Source organism: Tursiops truncatus, chromosome 17 (assembly GCF_011762595.2).
Source record: "Tursiops truncatus isolate mTurTru1 chromosome 17, mTurTru1.mat.Y, whole genome shotgun sequence".
Lineage (NCBI taxonomy): Eukaryota > Metazoa > Chordata > Mammalia > Artiodactyla > Delphinidae > Tursiops > Tursiops truncatus.
The window spans coordinates 50621426-50646305 of NC_047050.1; the positions used below are offsets into that span (position 1 = coordinate 50621426).

Below are 24880 nucleotides of genomic sequence, written 5' to 3' on the forward strand. Positions count from 1 at the left end.
CATTTATTCCTAAATATTCTATTCTTTTTGTTGCAATGGTGAATGGGATTGTTTCCTTAATTTCTCTTTCTGATCTTTTGTTGTTAGTGTATAGGAATACAAGAGATTTCTGTGCATTAATTTTGTATCCTGCAACTTTACAAATTCATTGATTAGCTCAAGAGGTTTTCTGGTGGCATCTTTACGGTTATCTATGTATAGTATCATGTATCTGCAAACAGTGACAGTTTTACTTCTTCTTTTCCAATTTGTATTCCTTTTATTTCTTTTTCTTCTCTGATTGCCGTGGCTAGGACTTCCACACTATGTTGAATAATAGTGGCGAGAGTGGACATCCTTGTCTTGTTCCTGATCTTAGAGGAAATGCTTTCAGTTTTTCACCAGTGAGAATGATGTTTGCTGTGGGTTTGTTGTATATGGCCTTTATTATGTTGAGGCAGGTTCCCTTTATGCCCACTTTCTGGAAAATTTTTATCATAATTGGGTGTTGAATTTTGTCAAAAGCATTTTCTGCATCTACTGAGATCATCATATAGTTTTTATTCTTCAGTTTGTTTATATAGTGTATCACATCGATTGATTTGCATATATTGAAGAATCCTTGCATCCTTGAGATAAATCCTACTTGATCATGGTGTATGATGCTTTTAATGGGTTGTTGGATTCTGTTTGCTAGTATTTTGTTGAGGACTTTTGCATCTATATTCATCAGTGATATTGGTCTGTAAGTTTCTTTTTCTGTAGTATCTCGTCTGGTTTTGCTATCAGGGTGATGGTGGCTTTGTAGAATGAGTTTGGGAGTGTTCTTTCCTGTGAAATTTTTTGGAAGAGTTTGAGAAGGATGCATGTTAGCTCTTCTCTGAATGTTTGATAGAATTCAACTGTGAAGCCATCTGGTCCTAGACTTTAGTTTGTTGGAAATTTTTAATCACAGTTTCAATTTCATTACTTGCGATTGGTCTGTTCATATTTTCTATGTCTTCCTGGTTCAGTCTTGGAAGGTTATACTTTTCTAAGAATTTGTCCATTTCCTCCAAATTGTCCATTTTATTGGCATAGAGTTGCTTGTAGTAGTCTCTTATGATGCTTTGTATTTCTGTAGTGTCCATTGTAACTTCTTTTTCATTTCTAATTTTATTGATTTGAGTCCTCTCCCTCTTTTTCTTGATGAGTCTGACTAAAGGTTTATCAAGTTTGTTTATCTTCTCAAAGCACGAGCATTTAGTTTTATTGATCTTTGCTATTGTTTTCTTTGTTTCTATTTCATTTATTTCTACTCTGATCTTTATGATTTCTTTCCTTCTGCTAACTTTGGGTTTTGTTTGTTCTTCATTCTCTAGTTCCTTTAGGTGTAAGGTTAGATTGTTTATTTGAGATTTTTCTTGTTTCTTGAGGTAGGATTGTATTGCTATAAACTTCCATCTTAGAACTACTTTTGCTGTGTCCCATAGGTTTTGGATCGTCGTGTTTCAATGTCATTTGTCTCTAGGTATTTTTTGATTTCCTCTTTGATTTCTTCAGTGATCTCTTGGTTATCTAGTAACGTATTGTTTAGCCTCCATATGTCTGTGTGTTTTACGTTTTTTCCCCGGTAATTTATTTCTAATCTAATAGCATGTGGTCAGAAAAGATGCTCGGAATGATTTCAATTTTCTTAAATTTACCGAGGCTTGATTTATGACCCAAAGTGTAATCTATGCTGGAGAATGTTCCATGTGCACTTGAGAAGAATGTGTAATCTGCTGTTTTTGGATGGAATGTCCTATAAATATCAATTAAATCTATCTGGTCTATTGTGTCATTTAAAGCTTGTGTTTCCTTATTAATTTTCTGTCCGGATGATCTGTCCATTGGGGTAAGTGAGGTTTTAAAGTCTCCCACAATTATTGTGTTACTGTTGATTTCGTCTTTTATAGCTGTTAGAATTTGCCTTATGTATTGAGGTGCTCCTATGTTGGGTGCATATATATTTATAATTGTTATATCTTCCTCTTGGGTTGATCCCTTAATCATTATGTAGTGACCTTCCTTGTCTCTTATAATAGTCTTTATTTTAAAGTCGATTTTATCTGATATGAGTATTGCTATTCCAGCTCATTTGATTTCCATTTGCATGGAATATGCTTTTCCATCCCCTCACTTTCAGTGTGTATGTGTCCCTAGGTCTGAAGTGAGTTTCTTGTAGACAGCATATATATGGGTCTTGTTTTTGTATCCATTCAGCAAGCCTGTGTCTTTTGGTTGGAGCATTTAATCCATTCACATTTAAGGTAATTATCGATATATATATTTCCTATGACCATTTTCTTAATTGTTTTAGGTTTGTTTGTGTAGGTCCCTTTCTTCTCCTGTATTTCCTGCTTAGAGAAGTTCCTTTAGCATTTGTTTTAGAGCTGGTTTGGTGGTGCTGAATTCTCTTAGCTTTTGCTTATCTCTAAAGCGTTTGATTTCTCCGTTGAATCTGAATGACATCCTTGCAGGTAGAGTAATCTTGATTGTAGGCTCTTCCCTTTCATCACTTTAAATATATCTTGCCACTCCCTTCTGGCTTGTAGAGTTTCTGCTGAGAAATCAGCCGTCAACCTTATTGGAGTTACCCTGTATGTTATTTGTTTTTCCCTTGTTGCTTTTTTGTGTGTGTGTGTGGTACACGGGCCTCTCACTGTTGTGTGGCCTCTCCTGTTGCGGAGCACAGCCTCCGGACGCGCAGGCTCAGCGGCAATGGCTCACGGGCCCAGCCGCTCCGCGGCATGTGGGATCTTCCTGGACTGGCGCACGAACCCGTGTCCCCTGCATCAGCAGGCGGACTCTCAACCACTGCGCCACCAAGGAAGCCCTCCTTGTTGCTTTTAATAATTTTTCTTTGTCTTTGATTTTTGTCAATTTGATTACTATGTGTCTCGGCGTGTTTCTCCTCGGGTTTATCCTGCCTCTTGGTTGGCTATTTCCTTTCCCATGTTAGGGAATTTTTCGACTATAATCACTTCAAATATTTTCTCGGGTCCTTTCTCTCTCTTCTCCTTCTGGGACCTCTATAATGAGAATGTTGTGTATTTAATGTTGACCCAGAAGTGCCTTAGGCTTTCTTCATTTCTTTTCATTGTTTTCTCTTTATTCTGTTCTGTGGCAGTGAATTCCACCATTCTGTCTTCCTGGTCACTTATCTGTTCTTCTGCGTCAGATACTCTGCTATTGATTCCTTCTGGTATATTTTTCATTTTAGTTATTGTATGGTTCATCACTGTTTGTTCTTTTTTTTTTTAACATCTTTATTGCAGTATAATTGCTTTACAATGGTGTGTTAGTTTCTGCTTTATAACGAAGTAAATCAGCTATACATATACATATGTTCCCATATCTCTTCCCTCTTGCGTCTCCCTCCCTCCCACCCTCCCTATCCCACCCCTCCAGGCGGTCACAAAGCATGGAGCTGATCTCCCTGTGCTATGCGGCTGCTTCCCACTAGCTATCTACCTTACGTTTGGTAGTATATATATGTCCGTGCCTCTCTCTCGCTTTATTACACCTCACCCTTCCCCCTCCCCATATCCTCAAGTCCGTTCTCCAGCAGGTCTGTGTCTTTATTCCTGTCTTACCCCTAGGTTCTTCATGACATTTTTTCTTTCTTAAATTCCATATATATGTGTTAGCATACAGTATTTGTCTTTCTCTTTCTGACTTACTTCATGCTGTATGACAGACTCTAGGTCTATCCACCTCATTACAAATAGCTCAATTTCGTTTCTTTTTATGGCTGAGTAATATTCCATTGTATATATGTGCTACATCTTATTTATCCATTCATCCGATGATGGGCACTTAGGTTGTTTCCATCTCTGGGCTATTGTAAATAGAGCTGCAATGAACATTTTGGTACATGACTCTTTTTGAATTTTGGTTTTCTCAGGGTATATGCCCAGTAGTGGGATTCCTGGGTCATATTGTTCTGTTTGTTCTTTAAGTCTTCTAGGTGTTTGTTCTTTAATTCTTCTAGGTGTTTGTTAAATATTTCTTGCATCTCCTCCATCTTTGTCTCCATTCTTTTTCTGAGGTCCTGGATTATCTTCACTATCATTATTCTGAATTCTTTTTCTGGAAGGCTGCCTATCTCCACCTCATTTAATTGTTTTTCTAGGGTTTTATCTTGTTCCTTCATCTGGTTAATAGCCCTCTGCCTTTTCATTTTGTCTGTCTATCTGTGAATGTGGTTTTCTTTCTGCAGGCTGCAGGATTGTAGTTCTTCTTGTTTCTGCTGTCTGCCCTTGGCGAATGAGGCTATCTTTTTTTACATTTTTAAAAGCAGTATTTCCAGGGACTTTTCTGTTTTATTAATCTATTCAAGGAGTTGTTTTTCGGCTTTATTAACCATCTTTATTATAAATAAGCTATATGTAATTAATTTCTGGCCTTATCCTTGTTTTTCTCCTTCATTTCCCTCTGGTTTATTATGTTGCCGTCTTTCTAATTTATGGTGGGATGATTACTTCAGTTTTTTTTATATCTTTCATATTTTAAATAGATTTACTGAAAGCTCTAAATATTCTTCTAAGTGCAGTTTAACCTTTGTCTCAAATTTTGACATTTAGTTCTTTCCTTGTCATTCAATTTGAAATATATTACAACAATATTGGTAAATAGCCTTTTGTAGACATAACTGGTTTCACTTGTGTTGTCATTTCTGAGTCTTCATGTCACTTAACCTACCTAAAGAATTTGACAAAGTTGAATAACCCCTCCTTCTTGGAATGCTGTCTTCAATTGATTTCCAAGAGATAATTTTCTTCCTATTTTCCTCCTACATTCTTAGATACTCATTCATTTGTTGCTTCCTCCTCATCTTCCTGACATAAATGTTGTAGTATCCCGGAGCTCAATTCTTGTAATTATTCTCTATTTTCTCTACTTCCTATACAATGTCATTAAGTTCTATCATTTTAAATAGCAGCTGTATGGTAATTACTCCTGAATATATTTTTTTGGTTGAACCATATAAAATTTCTGAAACTTGACCTCTTTTTGATATATAAAGATGGTAATTTGAAATGATTCAATGATTCAACCTAAAGAACTATATATAGTTATATATATTTTACCACATGAACATCTAATGAAGTCATTTCTTATAGCAATTTTTCAGCAAATTATGTCAACTCTACTTGCAAAATATATCCTAAATCCAGTCACTCCTTACCAGTTTTACCACTTCCACCTTAGCCTTAAACTGTACTGATAGTCTCGTGACTGGTTTCCCTGCTGCTGTCAACACAGCAGCTAGAGTGATCCTTCTAAAACATGAGCCAGAACTTGTCAGTCCTTCGGTTAAACCCTCTAACCCTTTCAGAGGAAATTCCAAAATCCCTTCCTTGGCCTATCAGGCATCACATGTCCTGACCCTCTCTACCTCTCTGAATTCATTTCATATCTCTCCCTCCCTCTCTTCTGCAGCCACAGTAGCTATGTTCCTCCAACTTGTCCAACATCCTCCCACCTTGGAGATTTACCTTTCAGGCTCCTCTGCATGGGTCAAGCTCCTTCCAGATATTTATGGTGCAATCCTTTACCCTTTAAGTGACTACAGTGCCACGTCTTCAGAGAAGCCCTCCCTGACAGTTCGATATAAAATAGGATCCCTCACTGTCATTCGTTTTTTTGTCCTGTGCTCTTCATGTCAGAACATGATTTATTATCTATTCATGTGTTTATGTATTTATTTTCTGTCTCTTAAGACTAGAAATAAGCTTCACAAGGAGGAGTAGCCCCTGCTCACAGCAACTAGAATAAGCCCGCATGCAGCAATGAAGACCCAACACAGCCAAAGGTAAAATAAATTAAATAAATTAAAAAAAAAAGTAAGCTTCACCCACCACAAATTTTCATCTGTTTTATTTATGTTTTATCTTCAGCATAAAGCAGTGCCTGGGACACAGTATATACTCAACATTTGTTGAATGAATGAATCCATGAATGAATAAATGATCTAGTTATAGTGATGTGTAATCTTTTTTTTATATTCAAGTTGTCACTACTTGTTCACTTGTGGTCTTCTCTGCAGGTTGAACTTTTTAATCATTTTGTATATTACTATCAGGTATCTTTGAATGCATCTTGTATTTTGGTAACAAAATGTCCCAGGTTTATTATGATTTTTTCTGCCCAAACATGAAATTGTATTTTCTCTGTCTTTTGTAAAAATGAATTATTTTTTAAAATAATTAAGGGCTAGTTTAAAAGACCAAAACATATGTTCTTTTGAGATTTTTGCCAAAATTTCTTTTATCTCTTTATTTATGGGCACCAGTGTCTTTATTTACTTGTAGTTTAGGAAACTTAATGTTAAGCATTTGTTTTCTTAATAGTTAGATAAATACAGATACTTGTCTATAATTTTAAAAGTCAAATAAATATGTCAGATAATTTTTTTTTTTTTTTTTTTTTTTTTTGCGTTACGCGGGCCTCTCACTGTTGTGGCCTCTCCCGTTGCGGAGCACAGGCTCTGGACACGCGGGCTCAGCAGCCATGGCTCACGGGCCCAGCCGCTCCGCGGCATGTGGGATTTTCCCGGACTGGGGCACAAACCCATGTCCCCTGCATCGGCAGGCGAACTCTCAACCACTGTGCCACCAGGGAAGCCCCTGTCAGATAATTTAATGAGAGTAAAAACAAGAAATGCCGGAGACTTTAAAAACTTCATCCACAATATTTAAGAGGAAAAACTTGTATGGGTTCCTATATTCACAACAGTGACTGGGGTCCACAGGAATAAATTTTTAAAAGACAGAAAATCAGTGCATTGGATCATAACACATTTTACTTATACTTTTATATTTTATATTTATAAGTATATAAATATCTTATATAGTGTATAATTTTATATTTGTAAATATATTTAGGTAGATCACAAACCATATACAAGTTACTTCTTGTCATCTTTGGCCTATCTTCAGACCTTTTATTCCTATATAAAACAAAAACAGAAAATTTAATGTGAATCAATTATAGAAAAAGTTAGGGCAAATGTTCAAATTATTGCCATGTCTTTATCACCATTTTGTATTGTGAGTAATTACCACATAGATGAAACACAGCCACTTTTAGTATGGGTAACTTGATGGAGAGTAACTAAGAAAATCATCAAATGTGGGAAATGCTTTTGCCAAAATTCAAACAGATGATCAGATTCTGGGACGTCTTACTTATACTGGTTGGATCCAGAGCCAGCAATTCATTCTTTATGAACTGTTCAAGGGATTCCCAGGAATTTAACTTCTTCAGATTAACAGTTTTCTGGGGAACCAGTGATACTAAAGGTTGAAACTTTGCATGACTCATTAATGCTTGCATGTAAGCAGGAGAAACCCAACCTGAGGTCATTTTGCTGTCAGGTTCATAAAGGACTACTGGTATTATGGGACATTTTGGGTTCACTTTCAATCTCCCTTGTAGAAGGCATTCTGAGAATTTCTCACTGAAGCCACCTCCTCCTCTCTCTTGTCTGGGACTGTCATTTTGTCCTCATAGCTGGGAACACGCCTTCTCTTTCACCAGGTCTTATCTGACTTTCTCCCTCATTCCTCGCAGGGCCTCCTTCAGGTGACAGTCTAGGGAATTCAGCAAAGTGGCAAATACTCCCCTGTGAGTGGCCATATAACCTCCAGGTCCGGGCCATTTCTGCCCTCTTCTGGGTTCCTTAGGCCAGAGGTTTGCTAATTAACTTTGATACTTTTTCCCTTAATTCAGTGGATTTTTCCCAGTGTTACCAATGTTTACTTAATATCCTTCCCTCCCAACCACCTTTCACATTAAAGAAAAAAAAAAAGAACAACAACAGCAAACATAAAATCCCTTTTTAGCATTTTCCTACCTTTCTATGAAAGGAAGGTGGTAATGATGAGAGAGCAGTTCAATAACTCTTTAGTTCAGAAACTGTGATATCAATTAAGTGTGTGTGTGTTTGTGTATGTGTGTGCACGCACATGTCTCTATGGCTCCAACAAGCCTTGGATAATATCAGAGTGTGTGCCAACCTCCTTCTTATTGGTTTTCTTCATACTGGACAGTCATCTTCCCCTAAACATATGTTATTCAAAGCCTGACCCTAATAAGGTCTGGTAGTATCAGCAGCATGAAAGGAACTTGTTAGAAATGGAAGATCTCATGCCTTATCCCAGACCTACTAAATCCCCTCCTTAATTACTGAGTCTATAATCATCATTTTCTGGGCATGATGCTATTATTCTTTATAGTCACAGCTACTCTGGAGGTTGCCTGGAGATGTTCCTGCTATTAATACACATAGTTATAATTACTCTAATGCTTCTCTCCTTTCAAACTTCTCTGCAGAACTTTAGGATTCCTTGAAAATGCTTCACTATGCACCTCAGGGATGTCAGATACCTAATGGGTGGGACCCTGCTCCTCCTTGAGACAACCTTTTAACCACAGTAGCTGTTGTAGGTTCAGTTGTGACACCCCCCACCCCCGAAAAAATGATATGTTGAATTCCTAACCCGTGGTACCTGTGAATGTGACTTTATTTGAAGATAGGATCTGTGCAGATGTGATCAAGTTAAAATGAGGTCAAGTTGATTTAGGGTGGGCCCTAATCCTATGATGGATCCTTATAAGAGAAAAATTTCAACATAGAGAGGAGACACACAGGGGGTGAATACCATCTGAAAATGGTAAGCAGAGATTGAAGTGGAGGCAGAGATTGAAGTGATGTGTCTGCAACCCAAGGATGCCAAGGTCTAATGGCAACCACGAGAAGCTAGGAGAGCAGCATGTAATAGATTCTCACTCAGAGCTCCTAAAGGAATGACCTGCCAACCTGGATTTTGGAATTCTAGTCTCCAGAACTTTGAAAGGATAAATTGCTGTTTTAGGCTTCTCAATTTGTGGTATTTTGTTGTGGTGGTCCTAGGAAACTAATACAGTAAGTTTCCTTTGATCTGTCTTATATCTGCATAATATGCCACTTTTATGGAAGGAAGAATTGGCTCACTTGTGAAATGCTTAGAAACCATGACTTGTCCTCCACTGCTGGTGATGGTAGGTGAGGGGAAGCAGTGGGGCAAAAATTACTCTCTTTGTCTCTGAATAAAATTCTTTATTAGAGTAGCAGTGTGTTCTATGTACTCTACAGCACGTCTAGTAAAGTGTGGTTTCATTTGATAAATCTTAATTACAGTTCCTCCTCTCCCTTCCATGGCCCATTCTTTGTACAACTTGGACAAACTACAATTTCAGTGATACTATACTGTACTGTACTCAAAACCATTCACCTTCACAAACACCCTAGCTAATGGACCAAGGAAGTGCCTTTACTCTCTTTCCTTTCAAATAAATTCCTTTCCAATGTAGTACACTGCCTGGGAAGCTAAGCGGGAGCCATTATTCTCAGGCTGTTCTGAGTCTACTCCTCAGTGCCAAGAGGCCCAGCCATGTTTTTTACCGTAAGGTCCATAAAGTTCTCATGGAAATAAAACCAGTAGGTCTACCTTCTACTCCTGCCCCCTAAAACATGCCTGGAATATTCTTTCAAATATTACTAGAAATCACTGAAAAAAATTGAGATGGTATGCAACATTTTGTTTCAGACAAAATGGATAATGATAATGTTGTTTCATTTGGATGGAAACAGTAGGCAGCAATATTGTATAAGCGCATTCAGGTTGTGTATCATTTCAAATCCAGGAGGTCATAGTTTCCTACTGGTACTGGCTAAAAAGCAGTAGCTGAATGTATTGGTAGAGCTAATTGGGTCACTTAAAATTATTTTTACTCTTTTCAATTAAGGGTATGTTTATTTTCTTAGTAATATTTCAACACAGCAATTATAGTTTAAATAAGCAAGGGAAAATACGCAGATACTTATTCAAAAAAGATGCCTCATAACATTGTTTTGTATTTTTTAAATTTATAGCTGTGTTAGTGGATTCCAGTGGGATTTAGTGAGTTTATTTCCTTTTTGGTTTTAATTAGGAAACTTACTGGAACTGTGGATAGCTATACAAGCTAGGGGAATGGGTATGTTTTATTTGATTATATTGGATGTTAGTGATTTTTTTCTGTAATAAAATTTTAAGGACGTCATGGTGTTAGTTGAGAGTTTTTTTTAAGAATAGTAAAAATGAAACTAAATATTTATTTAAAGGCATTTTTAATGTTGCACAAATGTGTGCTTATTGAGAAAGTTGAATTTCTCTAGGAAAAACCCCTCCAATTTCTATGTTTTGACTGCATATCATTTTGAGGTTAGGGCCTTGCAAAACTCTAAGTAAACAATGTAAGTATTCAGAAAAACATTATTTTATTTGTGGTGGTGAGCAGAGGCAAGACAGAGGGGAAAGGCCTTGGAATAGATGAACCATTTCCTAAGATTTTCCATAAGGGCCCACTTAGAATTCCCTTTGGACTTTTCAGTTAAGTATAAGAATATATCTGGGTCATACTGTCAGCTCATCTACCTCCATAGTTGAGAACCAAAGAAGCTAATCAGCAGTATGGACTCAGCCATGAAACTGAGGGTGCTCAGTGGTTGGTGGCCATACCGATTCCAACAGAATCTTTGTTCCGGCATAGTTCTTTCTCTCTAATTACATATATAATAATATATATAATTATATATATACATATTATCAATATATATAAATATAAATCTATATGCAATACCTCATGAACTGTCTCTTATTTATTTATTTATTTGGTTGCATCAGGTCTTCACTGCTTTCTCTAGTTGTGGTGCGTGGGGGCTACTCTTTGTTGCAGTGTGTGGGCTTTTCATTGCGGTGGCTTCTCTTGTTGTGTGGGCTCTAGGCGCACAGGCTTCAGTAGTTGTGGCACAAGGGCTCTAGAGCGCAGGCTCCATAGTGTGCGCACGGGCCTAGTTGCTCCGCAGCATGTGGGATCTTCCCGGACCAAGGCTTGAACCGTGGCCCCTGCACTGGCAGGTGGATTCTTAACCACTACGCCACCAGGGAAGTCCTGAACTGTCTCTTCTTGAACTCACATTTTCTTTCCTGCTTGGACCTACTCTTATTAGAGTTGACTGCCAACTTTTTCTACTTACCCTCACCCTGTCCTCACTATTAGGCCTTACTCATCCCACTTTTTAGGTCACAATTCCATTATAAAAAGCTTTCTTAGATATTGACCTTTCCCTTCTCTTCTTTGATTTCATTGACTTAACCTAAATCTAGAACCATTAGTTTCTGGAGCAATAAGGAATCTAACCTCACCCTCTTCTTTTATAGGTAAATATAATGAAGAATATATAATGATACATTCAAGGCTACATAGCTATATAGGAACATTACTAGAAGTACTTGTACTACATATGCCTCTCACATTTGTTAATATCATTGTTATTATTTATGATACTTTATATCCTAAATTATTTTTTTATTAAGGCATTATATAATAACAAGAGTTAAATCTGATAGTGATACGACAACATTAATTCATTTATTGAACACATTTATTAAGCATATACTCTGTGTCAATAATTATTCTGAATACTGGGAATTAAGCTGAAAAATAGAGTAGAAGAAAATCCCAACCTTCATGGACTTTGCATTCCTGTGGTGGAAGCTAGATTCTAAACTTATACATAAGTGAAATATATAATGGTTTGTGCTAGTGCTAAAAATTCAAGCAGGAAAGGAGGAGAGGAAATGTAGGCAGTTACAGGTTCTGTGTGTGGGGGGGAGGGGGCAGGGGTGGGTGTTGGGGTGGTGAAACCAAGGATTTGAAAGTGAGGAAAACTAAATATCCTGGAACTGAGTCAATGACGCAGATGCCCTTCTTGATTTAACTTTTGCTAATGAAGAAGGATTACCAAATATAATCCTTCCAAAATTTTTTTCTTCCTCCTGATGTGAACAGTGTAAAATTGTGGCAGAGGGTAATATAAGGAAGGATAGTTTGCCCTGGCTGCCACCCTCATTACCTTCATTTTTCTTTCAGAATCTCATTTATCAAAAAGGCACAATTCACCCATTGGCATGGCAATCACTAGTTAATTTAAATCTAGAGTTTGCATTTCATTTTCAAGAACCGATTTCCTTACTAGGAAGCAAAAAAAGTGTTTAATCAAGGCTGTGTGTAGGAGAAAAAGTAAGATGCAGAAAGGATCTCTAGCCGCCAGGGCCTCAGCTCATATATCCATGTATTGGACATTCACAGGAGAGGGCAACAGTTTGGAAACCCTTTTACTGTGTAAAACTGGAGAGGGAATTGGTGCTGGTGACTCAGAAAACAGAAATAAGTACTAACCAGTTTTCTCTGCTTTTCCTAATCCAGTGAGTGGTACACTGTTTCAAAACTAGGGAAAAAAATCTTCAATTAGGTGGGGATGATTAAATAAGGGAAATAATGTCTCAATTATTTTTCTTAACTTGTGTTTGTTTATACATACCGTAGTTGGGGAGGAATAGATATGTTAAATTTTCCTGGTGTTCTTCCTGCTTCTCCTACAGTTCTATTTCCTTTCCCAGTTCCCTTCCTCTCCCTGCTCTTTTTTAAAAATAAATTTACTTATTTATTTATACTTTATTTTTGGTCTCGTTGGGTCTTCGTTGCTGCACGTGGGCTTTCTCTAGTTGCAGCAAGCTTGGGCTACTTTTCGTTGTGGTGTGTGGGCTTGTCATTGCGGTGGCTTCTCTTGTTGCGGAGCATGGGCTCTAGGCGCGTGGGCTTCAGTAGTTGTGGCACGCAGGCTCAGTAGTTGTGGCTTGTGGGCCCTAGAGCACAGGCTCAGTAGTTGTGGCTCATAGTCTTAGTTGCTCCGCGGCATGTGGGATCTTCCCGGACCAGGGCTTGAACATGTGTTCCCTGCATTGGCAGGTGGATTCTTAACCACTGTGCCACCAGGGAAGTCCCCTCTCCCTGCCCTTAATGTTGGTGTTGCTTAGGCTTCTTTCCTTTGTTTACTGCTCTCCTTCCTCTAGCTCCCTTCCTTGGATAATCTTGCCCATTAACAGGGCTTTCGTTGTCACCTAAATGGTGATGACATCCCACTCTCTCTCTTTCCACACCTTATTTCATTTCTCTTAGACTAGTAATATTTCACTTGTACATCATATGGCCACCTCAAATGCCTTAGTTATGGAAATAAACTAACTACCATTGCTCTACAAATTTGCTCATCCTTGGGCTTCCCTGGTGGCACAGTGGTTAAGAATCTGCCTGCCAACACAGGGGACATGGGTTCAAGCCCTGGTCTGGGAAGATCCCACATGCTGTGGAGCAACTAAGCCCATGCACCACAACTACTGAGCCTGCACTCTAGAGCCCACAAGCCACATCTACTGAGCCTGCGTGCCACAACTACTGAAGCCCGTTCGCCTAGAGCCTGTGCTCCATGACAAGAGAAGCCACTGCAATGAGAAGCCCATGCATCACAGAGAAGAGTAGTCCCCACTCGCCGCAACTAGAGAAAGCCCGCGCAGCAACGAAGACCCAACACAGCCAAAAATAAATAAAATAAGTAAATTTATATAAAAAAATTTGCTCATCCTTTTTAATTCCCCATTTCATTATTCATCCCATCTCCCAAGCCAGATACTCAGGTCATCTTTGACTAATCCCTTTTTATTATTAATCAATCCCTGATATTGCCAGTTTTATGTCCCAATAATATTTTGGGTTTCCTTCTCTCCATTCCTATAGCTCTACCCTAACTTAATTCTTATCTCATCTTCATTTCTCCCCCGACCCCTTCCATCTTCCACATTTCTGCTGGAGAGGTCTTTTAAAATGCAAATCTGACCATATTAATATCTTGCTTTGATCATTCCCCATAATTGACTTCTTTAGATTTGTACTTTTTCTTACCTAAAGTCTAGCTTTATATTGCTTTATAATACAATCCTCATTTTGGAAAGAAATTCAACAAAGGTATTAAATGATAGAACCATAGAATCCGAGAATTGAAAGACTCTTTAGGGGTCACCAGTGAACCATCTTTCTCCTCTCTGGAGCTATCCAAGCAGAAGCCATGTGTCAAATAAGAGGGACTAAAAATGGAGAGAATTTAAGTCTTAGCTATGACCTGAACTAGATGAACTCTCAGCCTCCATCCAAGCCAACTCTGGATTGTTTGATTTGGAGAAGTCTTATTAATTTTCTCAGCTCAGCTTAATGACATTTTCTTCATGAAGTCTTCCCTCATTTTTAGCTAGAAGTGATTTTTTTTAACTTTTTTTCATCCTTGAGGACAGACATGTCTTTTTACTTTTGACACATGGAATGTACCAAGTAATGCTGAATGGATAAGGGAATACAAAAGAACATTGAGTTTTCTATGTTCTAGTTTGTACTGTTATTATTGGTATAATGTCAAGAACTCAAACTTTACCTTCAAGGAAACTTTAGGTCAAATTCTGGTTCTAGTTCTTGCTAATGTTATTATATTAGAAAAAATGATTGATTAATGATTGTGAAGCTTGGTTTCCTCCACTAAAAATTGAAAATACTAACTTCTGCTCTTAGGATTTCAGTAAGGATTTTCAAAAAAGTAAACTTGAGAAAGCTTGAGAAATTCTCATTACCTTTTTATAAATTCAGTTTTCACTTATTGAGCATTTATTATGTACCAGCTTTCTGCTCTAATTCATCTAATCCTTATAATCAACCCTATGGCTCATTCTATTACAGGCCTATTTTATAGATGAGGATGAGAGGCAGAGAGAGGTTAAGTAATATTCCAATGTCTCACAAATAGTAAATAGTAGATCCAGAATTTGAATTGAGCTAGTCTGCAGATGCCAGACTCTCAACCTCTGTGTTTCTCAGACTCAGAAAATTGCTCTTATTGATCAGTCACCTGCCCAAAGAAGATGGCAGTCAGCCACATGGAAATCCAGCAGTCTGGTCCAAAGGAACTGTGAGCCTTTGGTGGGCCAATTCAGTTCACTTGTGTTTCACTGATAAATCTGCAAATGAGCAGATGGCTCCTTGGAAGAATGGAGGAGCAATTTCCCAGAGAGTTAAAATAAACTATAATCAACCATGTTCAGATATTTAGAAGACTTAACTAGATTAGAAAGACTCATTAACAGTATATTATGTATTGAAACAGAATGAAGTAACCTCTGTTTGTCAGGTATAACACAGTGGGTAGAAATAAAGCCCAAAGAACAGCAAACATTACAGACTCAGTTAAGTTTACATATTTACCTGTCCCTTGCTAACATGATTAAGTAAGTGCTTCCAAACGGTTGACAGTTTGGTCATAACCAAATCCCACTAATCATAGGGTACTAGAGAACTCATTTATTTACCAGAGGAAAAAAGAGACTTGCATGATTTAGTGGGGTTTTCCTATCAACAATATCTGTAAAACATATTATTTAGTAATACTTCAGAGATGCATATGTAATTTGAAGTAAATTAATATTATAATCAGAAGTGTCTATTTTGTGACCCATATCCAATTGCAGTTGTTATGGCATGTTTGTCCTTGTGTGTCTGCCTGGTTACCAGGAGAAAGTCTGCCCTGGGCTCTGTGTTATGCAGGAGGCAGTGCTTTTTCTGAGCCTCTTGGAGGCTTGCATTACTGAGTGACTACGGGACCCCAAGTGGGTCACAGCACCTCTCAGACTCTCTAACTCACATCTTTATTGTCCACTCACTCATTCATGCATAGTAAATGTTCAATAACTATTTATTGAATGAATGAAAAAGTCAGTCAGTCAACCCCACTCTAAGGAGGTTGGGAGACAGCAGCAATTCTGGGAAGAAGAACTAGACACCCTTCTGAGAGTACTTTTGAAAGTGACTTGATCAAACTTGGCACTAAAGCTGGTTTGGGGAATGGAATGTGTCCTATGTGAGGCAAAAGTAACCTATTTCTGGGTTGTAACCAGCTGTCTGGGGGAGGAGTTCTAAACGTATGTGATACAGCCTCAAGAATCACTTGTTTGACAACATGGTGTATAAGTGGGGCTTTTATAGGCAGAGACAAGCCTTCAGAGAAAATCATCATTTAGGTTCCCAAGTCTTTATGAAAACTATGCAGTGTTTAACAATGGTAGGGAAATATTGGAGATTTCACTAACCTAAGAATTTATTGGAGTTTGTTGCCCATGACATAGCTGCCCATTAAAGAGTTCAACTGTGTAGGTCTTAGCAGGTTGGCAAGGGCCAGGCCTCTGCACTAGTTCAGGAAAATGAGGAATAGAAGCTTTCTTAGGACAAGGCACCCTTGTGCCTTTGGCATGGTAAATATTGCCTAGGGACTTTGAGATTTTCAGGGGCCCATAAAAATATTTGAGGGCTGAAAAAAAAATGTTGGCTTCAAATATGAAAAAACAACAGCAAAATTAAAATAAATTTTTAATTCAATTTGTACAAAGTATAACATCATTTATTCTATTACTTGTTAAATTTCTTCTTAATTAAAAGTTGATTTTATTTGGAAACAATTTGGAGATTGAATTTTTTTACCTTGCCACAATTCTCAAGATGAGTGTTGACTACAGAGAATTTATGTGTACCATATAATGTCTAAAACAAAATTATAAAACTCTTTCAAACATGTTGCAGAAAAATGTTATATTAATTATATCTAACAAGGGCCATAGAAGAATTTTAATATATTTGACACAGTAGTATCACTGCCCAAGGCTAAAGTAACTTGAATGACAATTTGATGATAAGCAACAGAAAAGATGTCCATATAAACAGCTTCAGGAAACAGGATTAAATCAAGGAGAAACACACCAATACATATATTAATCAAACTAACAAAAGAAAAAATATTAAAAGCAGCATGGGAAAAGCAACAAATAACATACAAGGGAATCCCCATAAGGTCAATAGCTGAACTTTCAGCAGAAACTCTGCAAGCCTGAAGGGAGTGGCAGGACATATTTAAAGTGATGAAAGGGAAGAACCTACAACCAAGATTACTCTACCCAGCAAGGATCTCATTCAGATTCGATGGAGAAATTAAAACCTTTACAGACAAGCAAAAACTAAGAGAATTCAGCACCACCAAAGCAGCTTTACAACAAATGCTAAAGGAACTTCTCTAGGCAGGAAACACAAGAGAAGGAAAAAACCTACACAAACAAACCCAAAACAATTAAGAAAATGGTAATAGGAACAAACATATCAATAATTGCCTTAAATGTAAATGGATTAAATGCCCCAACCAAAAGACACAGACTGGCTGAATGCATACAAAAACAAGACCCATATATATGCTGTCTACAAGAGACCCATTTCAGACCTAGGGACACATACAGACTGGAAGTGAGGGGATGGAAAAAATTATTCCATGCAAATGGAAATCAAATGAGCTGGAATAGCAATACTCATATCAGATAAAATCGACTTTAAAATAAAGACTATTACAAGAGACAAGGAAGGACACTATATAATGATCAAGAGATCAATCCAAGAAGAAGATATAACAATTGTAAATATCTATGCACCCAGCATAGGAGCACCTCAGCAGATAAGGCAAATGCTAACAGGCATAAAAGGGGAAATTGACAGTAACACAGTCATAGTAAGGGACTTTTACACCACACTTACACCAATGGACAGATCATCCAAAATGAAAATAAATAAGGAAACACAAGCTTTAAATGACACATTAAACAAGATGGACTTAATTGATATTTATAGGACATTCCATGCAAAAACAACAGAATACACTTTCTTCTCAAGTGCACATGGAACATTCTCTAGGATAGATCACTTCTTCAGTCACAAATCAAGCCTCGGTAAATTTAAGAAAATTGAAATTTATCACGCATCTTTTCTCACCGCAGTGCTATGAGACTAGATAGCAGTTACAGGGAAAAAACTGTAAAAAATACAAATAACATGGGGCTGAACAATATGCTACTAAACAACCAAGAGATCACTGAAAAAATCAAAGAGAAAATCAGAAAATACCTAGAAACAAAAGACAAGGAAAACACTATGACCCCAAAGCTATGGGATACAGCAAAAGCAGTTCTAAGAGGGAAGTTTATAACAATACAGTACTAACTCAAGAAATAAGAAACATCTCAAATAAACAACCTAACCTTACACCTAAAGCAATTAGAGAAAGAAGAACAAGAAACTCTCAAAGTTAGCAGTAGGAAAGAAATCATAAAGATCAGTTCAGAAATAAATGCAGAAGAAATGAAGGAAACAATAGCAAAGGTCAATAAAACTAAAAGCTGGTTCTTTGAGAAGATAAATAAAATTGATAAACCATTAGCCAGAATCATCAGGAAAAAATGTGAGAAGACTCAAATCAACAGAATTAGAAATGAAAGAGAAGTAACAACTGACACCTCAAAAATACAAAGAATCATGAGAGACTACTACAAGCAACTATATGCCAATAAAATGGACAACCTGGAAAAAATGGACAAATTCTTAGAAAAGTAAAATCTTCCAAGACTGAACCAGGAAGAAATAAAAAATATGAACAGACCAATCACAAACACTGAAATGAAACTGTGATTAACGATCTTCCAACAAACAAAAGCCCAGGGCCAGATGGCTTCACAGGCAAATTCTGTCAAACATTTAGAGAAGAGCTAACACCTATCCTTCTCAAACTCTTCCAAAATATAGCAGAGGGAGGAACACTCCCAAACTCATTGTACGAGGCTACCATCACCCTGATACCAAAACCAGACAAGGATGTCACAAAGAAAGAAAACTACAGGCCAATATCACTGATGAACATAGATGCAAAAATCCTCAACAAAATACTAGCAAACAGAATCCAACAGCACATTAAAAGGATCATACACCATGATCAAGTGGGGTTTATTCCAGGAATGCAAGGATTCTTCAATATACGCAAATCAATCAATGTGATACACCATATTAACAAACTGAAGGAGAAAAACCGTATGATCATCTCAACAGATGCAGAGAAAGCTTTTGACAAAATTCAACACCCATTTATGATAAACACCCTCCAGAAAGTAGGCATAGAGGGAACTTTCCTCAACATAATAAAGGCCATATATGACAAACCCACAGCCAACATCATCCTCAATGGTGAAAAACTGAAAGCATTTCCACTAAGATCAGGAACAAGAAAAGGTTGCCCACTCTCACCACCCTTAGTCAACATAGTTTTGGAAGTTTTAGCCACAGCAAGCAGAGAAGAAAAGGAAATAAAAGGAATCCAAATCGGAAAAGAAGAAGTAAAGCTGTCACTGTCTGCAGATGACATGATACTATACATAGAGAATCCTAAAGATGCTACCAGAAAACTGCTAGAGCTAATCAATGAATTTGGTAAAGTAGCAGGATACAAAATTAATGCACAGAAATCTCTGGCATTCCTATACACTAATGATGAAAAATCTGAAAGTGAAATCAAGAAAACACTCCCATTTACCATTGCAACAAAAAGAATAAAATATCTAGGAATAAACCTACCTAAGGAGACAAAAGACCTGTATGCAGAAAATTATAGGACACTGATGAAAGAAATTAAAGATGATACAAATCGATGGAGAGATATACCATGTTCTTGGATTGGAAGAATCAACATTGTGAAAATGACTCTACTACCCAAAGCAATCTACAGATTCAATGCAATCCCTATCAAACTACCACTGGCATTTTTCACAGAACTAGAACAAAAAATTTCACAATTTGTATGGAAACAGAAAAGATCCCGAATAGGCAAAGCAATCTTGAGAATGAAAAACAGAGCTGGTGGAATCAGGCTCCCTCACTTCAGACTATACTACAAAGCTACAGTAATGAAGACAGTATGGTACTGGCACAAAAAGAGAAAGATAGATCAATGGAACAGGATAGAAAGCCCAGAGATAAACCCACACACATATGGACACCTTATCTTTGATAAAGGTGGCAGGACTGTACAGTGGAGAAAGGACAGCCTCTTCAATAAGTGGTGCTGGGAAAACTGGAAAGGTACATGTAAAAGTATGAGATTATATCACTCCCTAACACCATACACAAAAATAAGCTCAAAATGGATTAAAGACCTAAATGTAAGGCCAGAAACTATCAAACTCTTAGAGGAAAACCTAGGCAGAACACTCTATGACATAAATCACAGCAAGATCCTTTTTGACCCACCTCCTAGAGAAATGGAAATAAAAACAAAAATAAACAAACGGGACCTAATGAAACTTCAAAGCTTTTGCACAGCAAAAGAAACCATAAACAAGACCAAAAGACTGCCCTCAGAATGGGAGAAAATATTTGCAAATGAATCAACTGACAAAGGACTAATCTCCAAAATTTACAAGCAGCTCATGCAGCTCAACATCAAAAAAAACAAACAACCCAATCCAAAAATGGGCAGAAGAGCTAAATAGACATTTCTCCAAAAAAGATATACAGACTGCCAACAAACACATGAAAGAATGCTCAACATCATTAATCATTAGAGAAATGCAAATCAAAACTACAATGAGGTATCATCTCACACCAGTCAGAATGGCCATCATCAAAAAATCTAGAAACAATAAATGCTGGAGAAGGTGTGGAGAAAAGGGAACACTCTTGCACTGCTGGTGGGAATGTGAATTGGTTCAGCCACTATGGAGAACAGTATGGAGGTTCCTTAAAAAACTACAAATAGAACTACCATATGACCCAGCAATCCCACTACTGGGCATATACCCTGAGAAAACCATAATTCAAAAAGAGTCATGTACCAAAATGTTCATTGCAGCTCTATTTACAATAGCCCGGAGATGGAAACAATGTAAGTGCCCATCGTCGGATGAATGGATAAAGAAGGTGTGGCACATATATACAATGGAATATTACTCAGCCATAAAAAGAAATGAAATTGAGTTATTTGTAATGAGGTGGATAGACCTAGAGTCTGTCATACAGCGTGAAGTAAGTCAGAAAGAGAAAGACAAATACTGTATGCTAACACATATATATGGAATTTAAGAAAGAAAAAATGTCATGAAGAACCTAGGGGTAAGACAGGAATAAAGACACAGACCTACTGGAGAATGGACTTGAGGATATGGGGATGGGGAAGGGTGAGCTGTGACAGGGCAAGAGAGAGGCATGGACATATATACACTACCAAACGTAAGGTAGATAGCTAGTGGGAAGCAGCCGCATGGCACAGGGATATCGGCTCGGTGCTTTGTGACTGCCTGGAGGGGTGGGATGGGGGGGTGGGAGGGAGGGAGACGCAAGAGGGAAGAGATATGGGAACATATGTATATGTATAGCTGATTCACTTTGTTATAAAGCAGAAACTAACACACCATTGTAAAGCAATTATACCCCAATAAAGATGTTAAAAAAAAAAAAAGATGCCGAATAGCCAAACAATCTTGAGAAAGAAAAATAGAGCTGGAAGAATTAGACTCCCTGACTTCAGACTGTACTGCAAAGCTACAGTAATCAAGACAATATGGTAGTACACAAAAACAGAAATATAGATCAATGGAACAGGATAGAGAGCACAGAGATAAACCCATGGACATATGGTCACCTCATCTTTGACAAAGGAGGCAAGAATATACAATGGAAAAAGACAGCCTCTTCAATAAGTGGTGCTGGGAAAACTGGACAGCTGCGTGTAAAAGAATGAAAGTAGAACACTTCCTAACACCATACACAAAAATAAAATGGACTAAAGACCTAAATGTAAGGCTGGAAACTATAAAACTCTTAGAGGAAAACGTAGGCAGAACACTCTATGACATAAAGCACAAGATCCTTCTTGACCCACTTCCTAGAGTAATGAAAATGAAAACAAAAATAAACAAATGGGACCTAATGAAACTTATAAGCTTTTGCACAGCAGAGGAAACCATAAACAAGATGAAAATACAACCCCTCAGAATGGGAGAAAAATATTTGCAAACGAGGCAACTGACAAATGATTAATCTCTAAAATATACAAGCAGCTCATGCAGCTCAATATCAAAAAAACAAACAACCTAATCCAAAAATGGGCAGAAGACCTAAATAGACATTTCTCCAAGTAGACATACAGATTGCCCACAAACACATGAAAAGATGCTCAACATCACTAATTATTAGGGAAATGCAAATCAAAACCACAATGAGGTATCACCTCACACCAGTCAGAATGGCCATCATTAAAGAAATCTAGAAACAATAAATGCTGGAGAGGGTGTTGAGAAACGGGAACCCTCCAGCACTGTTGGTGGGAATGTAAATTGCTTCAGCCACTATGGAGAACAGTATGGAAGTTCCCTAAAAAACTAAAAATAGAATTACCATATGACCCAGCAATCCCACTACTGGGTGCTTACCCTGAGAAAACCATAATTCAAAAAAAATACATGTACCATAATGTTCATTGCAGCACTATCTACAATATCCAGGACATGGAAACAACCTAAATGTGCACCAAAAGATTAATGGATAAAGAGGATGTGGCACATATGTACAATGGAATATTACTCAGCCATAAAAAGGAACAAAATTGAGTTATTTTAATGAGGTGGATGGACCTAGAGTCTGTCATACAAAGTGAAGTTAGTCAGAAAGCGAAAAACAAATACTGTATGCTAATGCATACATATGGAATCTAAAGAAACAGTACTCATGAACCTAGTGGCATGGCAGGAATAAAGATGCAGATGTAGAGAATGGACTTGAGGACTACAAGGGGAAAGGGAAGCTGGGACAAAGTGAGAGAGTAGCATTGACATACATACACTACCAAATGTAAAATGGATGGCTAGTGGGAAGCTGCTGCATAGCACAGGGACATCAGCTCGATGCTTTGTGATGACCTAGAGGTGTGGGATAGGGACGGTGGGAGGGAGGCTCAAGAGGGTAGGGATATCAGGATATATGTATACATTTAGCTGATTCACTTTGTTGTACAGCAGAGACTAACACAACATTGTGAAGCAATTATACTCCAATAAAGATGGAAAAAAAAAAAAAACAGCATTAGGGAAGTTCAAGAGAAAGCCTCTGAGAGGTCTAAAAGATAGGTAGAGCGTAGGGGTGGAGACTAGGTAATATTAGCCACCAAGGAAGGTTGTCAACAAGCAGTCAGCTTTCCTCCCACACCATGAGAGAACTGGCAAAAGCAAGTCATGGCCGCAGCCCTAGAGAACCAAAACTGGGGTTTAGGATCAGGGCTTTTTTCTGAGCAGTAAGTCAGTTGCTGAATTAGTACAAGCTAGCACACAATAAAAGCTGGCCTTGGTAGCAAATTTGACTTATTTATGAGTCCCATGAGTTTTAAGCCAGAATTCAGTTTCCCCTTTGATCAAAAACAGGTTCCAGAGCCTGTGGGGATCAAGACAGTCAACATATATTTAGTAGGTACCTACTGTGTGCCAGGGACTGTGCTAAGTACTGGGAGTACAGTAGCAAACAATCAGATGCTAATTTCTAGACCACAGTGTTTAATGTCTAATGAAAGAGACAGACATTAAACCTATAACAAATGTGGTAAGTGCTACTAAGAAGATGTACAGGGTGCTAAGAAACTAGCACAAAGACTGGGAGCAAGAGACTGAGACAGGGCATTACAGAAAAATCAAATGTAGAAGAAGCATGCTTGGGGGCATGGCTATGGATTTTGTGGGACTGCTACATCAACCAGGGCTGAAGAGCTCTTGGTTAGCCCTGCCTGGACAAGATCTTTCCTAGGATAATATGTGACATTGAGAAATACTTTCTTGGAATATGTTTGAGGAGCTCTGGATTACTGTGCTTTCTCTCATGAACGTGCTGTCATTAAAATTTTTTCTCTTTTACTAACACTTCCTCTCAGATACTATGGCTACCATCCTTGCAAATAATCAGTTAGTGTCAGCCTATTGGACTGTCCAGTCGAGAAATCTGTCCTTTTTAATCTTTAATATTTAACTCAGGCCCTTGCAGCCTCAGGCATCCCTAACACATGCATAATTCTCTAGGATTATAAATAAGTTATTTTCAACACCAATTAACATCATCATCAAAAATATTGTGCATGTCACACATCTCATGCAAGCAGTAAGCACTGACTGTGCAAAGTACTTACAACTGGAACCCACCCAGTTCAAATGATTTCATGCAGAGAAAATAAATACCAGTGAGCAGGCAGCTTGATCTGAGTAGAGTAGACTTTTTTTTGTTTTTTCTTTTTCTACCTCCAGCAGCCCTTAGCACCGTGCCTTAGTTATGAGTGCCTTACTCATATTTTTTAAAATGAAAAGTATATGGAACTTGGTATATCTTTCCAATGCCATATCTGATTTTGAAAGTTGAATCACCTAGCTTTTTTTATTTTAGAGATAGTACCCCTGTCCCTTTGCCTTCTTCCGGAGGGGTGAGATGAAATGTGATAATGCAGTCATTTGTACTGAGCATGTTCCAGCTGAAAGGCCTTTGTGTAGGTGCTTTGAGTCTCAGAGAAAGGTAGTCATTGTTCGTCTCTAGTATTTGAAGATGACCTCACCGATAGGGTTGTATCTCCAAGTGACTGAAATGGCTATGGTCTCAGAGGCGTGTGGGAAGGTTTTTCTTTGGTTTGTGGTGAGAGCCTGTTTGCAGGGCCTGGTATTTGTAGCACAACCTTTCTTCAGGCTGCTTTTCAAGATGAGCTGGCTCATGTCTGTTAACTGCACACCAGGTTCTTCTGTTGGCGGGTGTTCTTTTCAAGAATTCCATAGTTATCGAGAAATGGACCATGTTAACACAAAGTTTTATTGTGTTTTGAGGCACTCTGGGGCCTCTGACAGCTGCTTTCATTTTTCAGAGTAAACTGCTGCTGAAGGTTTGGCAAAGGTTAATTTTTAAATGGATTCTATGCTGCTATATGTGGCATCTCCCTCAGTATTTGAATTATTCAGCACATAACCTCACTGTTAGGTCATATTTTTTTCTTTTTTGAAATTTTTGTTGGTCACCTTTAAAGCTACATCAATCT

At 37.8% G+C, this 24880-nt stretch overlaps 1 protein-coding gene across 1 annotated transcript in view; it reads left to right on the plus strand.

Annotated features, from left to right (window-relative positions):
- Window positions 1-24880, plus strand: part of TRHR (thyrotropin releasing hormone receptor) — a 562879-nt gene that overhangs the window by 69373 nt on the left and 468626 nt on the right. The window contains exon 3 of the mRNA XM_033842840.2: window positions 5727-5818. The gene's annotated coding sequence lies outside the window, so the exon portion shown is untranslated. The remainder of the gene's footprint in view (window positions 1-5726; window positions 5819-24880) is intronic.